General features: G+C 34.1%; 1 pseudogene; it reads left to right on the top strand.

The window, feature by feature from the left end:
• Positions 1–1225: 1225 nt before the first annotated feature.
• On the top strand, positions 1226–4616 carry LOC120204494 (annotated as a pseudogene).
• Positions 4617–6930: the final 2314 nt, after the last annotated feature.

The following is a 6930-nucleotide window of genomic DNA, read 5'->3' as shown; positions in this document are numbered from 1 at the left end:
GATGAGAAACTTTGAATCTGCACGACTGGTTTGGCCGGAAGATTTAGAATAAGTTTCAAGTATTCATATACGGAGCAGAGAAATTGGGATGAGGAAATTAGCGTCGAAATCCGAAACAGAACATTAAAAGTTGATTTCCTCGGATTTATCTAATACGAAAAGCTAATACTTCTAAACTTCAAATCTTATTGCTTAGAGGAAAGCTTGCGGGAAAAGTGCAGAAATCTTCGATCGCCGTCTCAAGGGTATTTTTGTCCTTTAGTTGTCAGATTAATCCGGCGGATTATATTTTCAAAAGTTGATAACTTGTTATTGCTCTATTCTTTTTCGTTATGGGCACTTGAAAGACAGCTATAGCCCTTTCCATATTTTCCCCTTTAACATATATCTTCATTTAAAGGATTGTTATTATTAATTAGGCTTATATCTCAAATAATCATCTAAATATTAATGTGATTTTTATTTATTTATAAAAGTAAGTACTTGTTATATAAACCTTATTATTATTATTATTATTAATTTTGTGAACATAAACTTCAAAGATTTTCTCTTGTGAGGGATTATTTTTTTTTATGAAAATTTATATTTATTGAAACATAACGAAAAACCATTTGTTGGCAATAATCCTTGTCTTTGGTTACATTAACTTTTCAAAAGCAACCTATTTGTGTTAACGCTTTAAAATGCCAACTTATCTTACCAAAGCCGCCAAGCGTGCTAGCATACAGTTAAGTCTTAAGAGGAGTCGAGTTTCTATATTGGTTTATCTTCTGAAACTTGGTTATTAGAAGACTAGATTTTATTTGTTGTATTTTGCACTTAAAATCCAATATTTAAGGATCCCGACAAGACTGGTGTAATTAGATAAGATAATATGAGTTGTACATGAAGCTGGTTGGGTTAACACGAAGATGAGCAAATTGATATCTGGAAATCATGTTTGTTGCTATGGGTAGCTATTGACTTGCATGAAGCCAGTTCAAGGATTACAATTTTAGCTTTGGTTAATTTGATGGTGTGTTTTTTAAGCATTGAATATTATCTTAATTGTTGGGTCTGCACTCCAACTTGGGTGGTTATTGGCCTTCTCCAAGTCAAACCACCGGCTTATGTTTTGCATGAAGAGTATTAGAGAAAATTACTTTTTAAACTATTTAACCCTTTTTGTTTGGTAATACTTTTTCTGAACCCTTCCTACTGCTCTTGAGAAATTTTACTGTGATGCACAACTTCATGTTTCCCTCCTTTGATTGCGGTAGACAGAGAGGCAAATAAATTTCTAGAAGATAGGTTTTCGGGTTGGTGTTTGAGAATGGGAAACAGTGACGACGGAAAGTCTAAGTCTGAAAATCATCTTCACCGGTGCCAACGGTAAGCTAAGCGATTATGCATGTTTAATTGTTGAAACTAGAAATAAAATCGAGCCTATTATCCTAAAAGGAAAAAACAATTACTATACTATTTATGATTATCAAAATTGACTTAGGGAAAGGATATCTAATGTAGTAGTTACACAATTTGCTTTGTGTTTATTCTATTAAATTTTTATGCTCATATCATAGTATTGGTCAATACTTTTCAATTCACAGGATCAGGCTAATATTCATGTATATCCTGATTGGGCAGCTATGCAGGTTATCTTCTTATTCATGCTCTTCCCTCTTTCCCACTGATGTTGTTAAGACATTTATTCAACTAAATTGCACAATCTATTTCGCTAATGAAATTGCTAATGGGGATTTCATGGTTCTGTAATAAATATATAGGCATATTATGGTCCTCGAGTCGCAATGGCAACATATTACAACTCAGCTGTGGCCGCTGGCCACGCTCCTTCCCCTTATATTTGGGGTCCTCCACAGGTATTACCCACAGCTCCTAGGCATTTAACTTCATTTAAGTTCATCACTGGATAACTCTGTAAATAATTATTAATAATACTAATTTGTTTATTCTTTCAGCCCATGATGTCACCTTATGGGACACCTTATGCAACAATCTACCCACATGGGGGAATATATGCCCATCCTGCAGTTCCTTCAGTAAGTTTGGCACTATCTTTTAATTACAGTATTAATTTTGTACCAAATTATCTAGGAACTTGGTTTTTCCTGAGATTACTAATAATATTTAGTTTCTGATGTTTGAGTTTGTATAGTGAATGTACTGTCACATGATTCTCTTTTTCTTCCTGCCTTATATCTAGACAGCGGTCAGTATTATACAACAACCAATTTGGTAATACTCAGCAGATTCCATATGGTACAGCTAGCAACACGATAAAGAAAATTTGCATTTTTTTCTACCTTAGGATATGATATGAGTGCTAAATAACATCCGGAACGCTGGTTTTATTGTACCACATTTGACCTTAATGCAGTTTTATCTGTTTACTCTTGGAATCCAAGAATAACATGGTCATGATATTTCATCATCACCTGCAGTGAGTTGTCTGTTGAATGATTCATTTCAAATTGTTGCTATTTTGTTTTTATTCATGCTTATTGTGGATGCACATGCACATATACTGCTTTTGGGGATGTTCTTCTTGCTTATTGTGTTTAGCAAGTGCTGAATATAACTAGAGCATTTTACTGTAGACTGCCACCCCTGTGGAAACTCCTACAAAGTCACCAGGCAATACAGAACGGGGTTTAACCAAGAAGATGAAAGGATTTAATGGCCTTGCTATGTCAATAGGCAATGGTACTGCTGAGAAAGATGAGGGCACCGCTGAGCCTAGAATGTCCCAGAGGTTTGTTAATTTTTTCAGGGAAAACTATTATTTTAAGAAGATCAAAGATCTTTTGCCATAGCAACTCTCCAAAAGGCTTTCTCCTAGTAGCTTGAATTATTATTATTATTTATAATGTGGACAGTGCGGAGACTGAAGGTTCTACTGATGGTAGTGACGGGAACACAACTGGGGTAAGATCTCCTTACCATCTGGTTAACCTGTTTTCAAGCATCTTTTTTGTTTCTTAGTTTTATTTGACTAGTATATTAGAAAATGATTTTAAGGACAAAATGCTAAAGATTATTTTTATCACTTTGCATCTTTGGTCAGACGGATCAAAGTAGACGGAAAAGAAACAGAGAGGGAACACCAACCGTTGGTATGACTCCATTCTTCACCAACTATATTCTTAATGAATAATAGAGTTGACCTTAAGTTTTAGTCAGACTTCTGTACAGTAGTGGATAGTCGTCTAATCTGAGACATTTTGCAATTGCACGGTTCCTTTAATGTGCAGTACCTAGGCTAGGTTCATGCCCTTGATAAGCAAAAACATTACTTGTGATTTCTAAAGTAACTCCTGCTAGAAAATGAAAAGGAATGAATAATACTATTCCATCTTTGGATACAATTGGTCCACCTTCATGTCTGGAGGTTATATATTGTCTCTGTTTTAACAGGTGGAGATGGGAAAAATGAGGCAAAGTCTACTAATGCAATTGCTGCTACAACGATCTTTCCCAAACCAATCGGAGCTGTACTTTCTCCCGGCATGAGCACAGCATTGGTGCTTAGGAACCCTCCCTCTATTAATGCTAAATCCAGTTCTAGGAATTCACCTTGTGGGGAAATGCCGTCTGATGTCTGGATGCAGGTATTGGTTAATCCCTTTGACTGTGGACAGTTAATGCACATTTTAGTGTTTTACACGTTGGGTTGTGCTATTTTAATCTGTTGCTAACATAAATGAAATTTAACCAGAATGAACGGGAGCTGAAACGCGACAGGAGGAAACAATCTAATAGAGAATCTGCTAGAAGGTCAAGGTTGAGGAAGCAGGTACTAGAAATATGTATTACATCTTTGCTTAAAAACTTTAGAAATTCCTTCTTTGAGCCTATTTACCTGATTTGAAGTATAACAATGAATAATCTGAACCTAATGCCATATTATTATTTTGTAGGCTGAGACGGAAGAGCTTGCCCGTAAAGTTGAATCCTTGACTTCAGAGAATGCAACACTCATATCTGAAATAAATCAACTAAGTGAAAAATCGGATAAACTAAGGGTAGAAAATGCATCATTAGTGGTATGCACTTTAAACTTCCTTCTCAACATTTTTTTTTTTAAATTTGGAACTTGCCTGATCTATCCCCCTTAACTCCAAAATTCCCATATCTCCTTGTAATGACTTGTTCAAAGTCTTTTTTGATACAGGAGGGACTGAAAGCTGCTCAACTAGGCACAGGAAATCACTACGAACAAAAATGAAGGCAAAGAGAGTGAGATGTACGAGAAAAAGTCCGGTGCCAAGCCGCATCAACTCTCGGACGCAAGTCCAAGAACCGATGCAGTGGCTGCCAACTGAGTAAGTGAAAACAATTTACACCCGAGTTACTTCTGACATCTTAAATCGGAGAAAAATCATGTAGCTTTGACATAATTACAAGCTCAATACTCCTACAGCTAGCAGAGGGATGAAATAGTAGTTGTTTGTTAGGGGATAGAAACTATGTTTGGGACAGTTGGGTGTCTCATAGCAGAACTGATGTAATTTTTTATTTGGAAATCAGTGTGCTGAGAAAGCCCTGAAGGTTAGTGTACATTAAGGAGAAATTAGATTGTGTTTTAGGAGAAGGGTCTTGAAAAACTATATTTAGAGTGTGCAGTTACAACAAATGTAGTTTTGCTATGTTCTATGCTTGAATATGAAAAGAGTTAGTTATGTTGGAATCTTCAAGTAGTGATTCTTATAGGATTTGCTGTTAAAAAGGGTTTTTAAAAAAAGGATTCTGATGGCTTAAGATTCTCTGGATTGTAACTGTATATAACTATATATTCAAAATAAATTCTCTACCAAAAGTAAACCCTATCTATAACATTTATTTAAGAAAAGCCTTGTTCATTTTATAGAATTTAACGTGAAAACATGTTAACAATGAATTATTTTATAATTTGAATACTGTCTTAATAAGTTTATCATTTTGTTATTTTTAAATTATTTTATTCAACTTGTCACTTTAAAAAATTCAACCATTTTTAAAACTCACATTGTTTTATTAATTTTTTTATTTTTTCATTAAAAATAATATTTAACGTTTTAAGATTTAAAGTGTCATTTTAATTATTACACATGACATGTATCATGATTTTCTGCTAAAATTATATGAAAGTCAACATGTAACAATAAAATTAAGATAAAGAGAGTGATATATTTAAAATGATTGATATCATAATTTAAATATGATATATCTAAAAAGAAAATTCTACGACGTTTGACGAGCATCGATGAGTAATATTAACAATGAGTATCGATAAATTAATTTATAAAATGTTAAAATTATAAAGTATTAAGCGTATAATTATAATTTAGTTGAAAATTTAAATTTAATTTATTTAAAATACAATATTAATTACACTAATTTTTATAATCTTATTTTTATATTAATTAGATCAAATAGTAACACTAAATTTAAAAAACCTAATTTGTTTTCAATCTTTGAAGTTCCCATCGCCGCTGTCGTCCGTATCATCTGTCGCCATCAATTGAATCTTTTCCGTTCATCCTTCTTGTCGTGGACGCCATTCACCGCCGTTCGCGCAACCAACCCATTAAGGTAAGCTTAATTAATTTTATTTTGTTTCGAATTTAGTCTTTCGTCCAAGCAGTCACAGGCGGGTGGTGCCTCATCGGCTGTTGGCACCTTCACTGGTAGTGGTCGTGGATGCCGGTGTGGGACTACCGCCTCTCATAATCTTTCCCTAATCCTTTAATTCCTAAACCTTAACCATAACCATAACCATAACCCTAATTCCCAAGTTAGTCCAATTGTAGAATCTCAATTCCCAAGTTAGAACCTCAATTAGAACTATTGAGCCTTAATTCCTACATTCGAACTGTATTTTTGAAATCCAATTTCGATTTCTGAATTTGAATCAACCAGGTCGTACTGGTACCTTGGCTCATGTGTACCAATACGCGAGAATCCTAGTATTAGTATAGTTAGCGTACCGATACAATAACAATACACTATATTTTTTATTTCAAATACGTATACCGATACACTAGTATAGGGTATCAGAACAATATGCTTGATTTGTTCAATTTTTTGTAAGTATGCAGACTTATATTTTATTTTTTTAATGTAGATGATGGATCTAAACCTAACGCCTTCAAAATAAGTGAAGAGGATGAAGTGTAAGCATCATATCAATATGAATTCGTAGAAGACAAACAACGATGTACATTCATTATAATTAACTGAAATTTTAATAATAGTGATGACTTTTTTTGTCGGTATATATTATTTAAGATTTTTATTGTTTTATATACACAGGAAAAAAAATGAAGTTGTACATGAGGAAAAGATAAGAACTTATCAAAGTGATCATAAATTCGAAACACTCATTCATTCGGTGCAAAATATTGAAAAGGAATTTGTTATAATGAATGGTCAATTCAAAAAAATAAAAGGTCAATTTGAAGCCCCGAATGGTACCCACCATAGCGAAGTTACTCATAGCTTGATATTGATATAAGGTAGGAAAGGAAGAGTTTCGATTCCTAGAGCTATTTCAGTGTATATATTGCGCTAGTTATTCTGATTCCCGTACTTCTATCTCCGAAACCCATGAGGTGAAACTTAACAATAACAACATGCCTCGATTAGTTTGTCACCTCCTTTCTCTTTTTCAATCTCTTCATTGCCTTAGAGGGATACCACCGTCGCTTTTCATTTGAGTCTAATTTAGAAAATGATTTTGGCTGGTATTTTTGCCTGAAGTTTGAGGGAATTGTCAGATAAGTCGTAAGTTGCATCTACTTCGATCACAAGGACATTTCATCAGCTCTCTTGCTCTTTTTAGCTCAGTCCGCATGTCTCTTTCATGCACGAAGCAAACACATTGAATTGGATTGTCACGTTGTGCGAAAAAGGAAAAAAGGTAGAAGATTCGCTAAATTGTTGAACCAC

The sequence above is a fragment of the Hibiscus syriacus genome, unplaced genomic scaffold (genome assembly GCF_006381635.1).
Source record: "Hibiscus syriacus cultivar Baekdansim isolate YM2019G1 unplaced genomic scaffold, ASM638163v2 tig00010968_pilon, whole genome shotgun sequence".
Lineage (NCBI taxonomy): Eukaryota > Viridiplantae > Streptophyta > Magnoliopsida > Malvales > Malvaceae > Hibiscus > Hibiscus syriacus.
The sequence above is the reverse complement of the archived record's forward strand: the minus strand, read 5'-3'. Positions and strand labels throughout refer to the sequence as shown.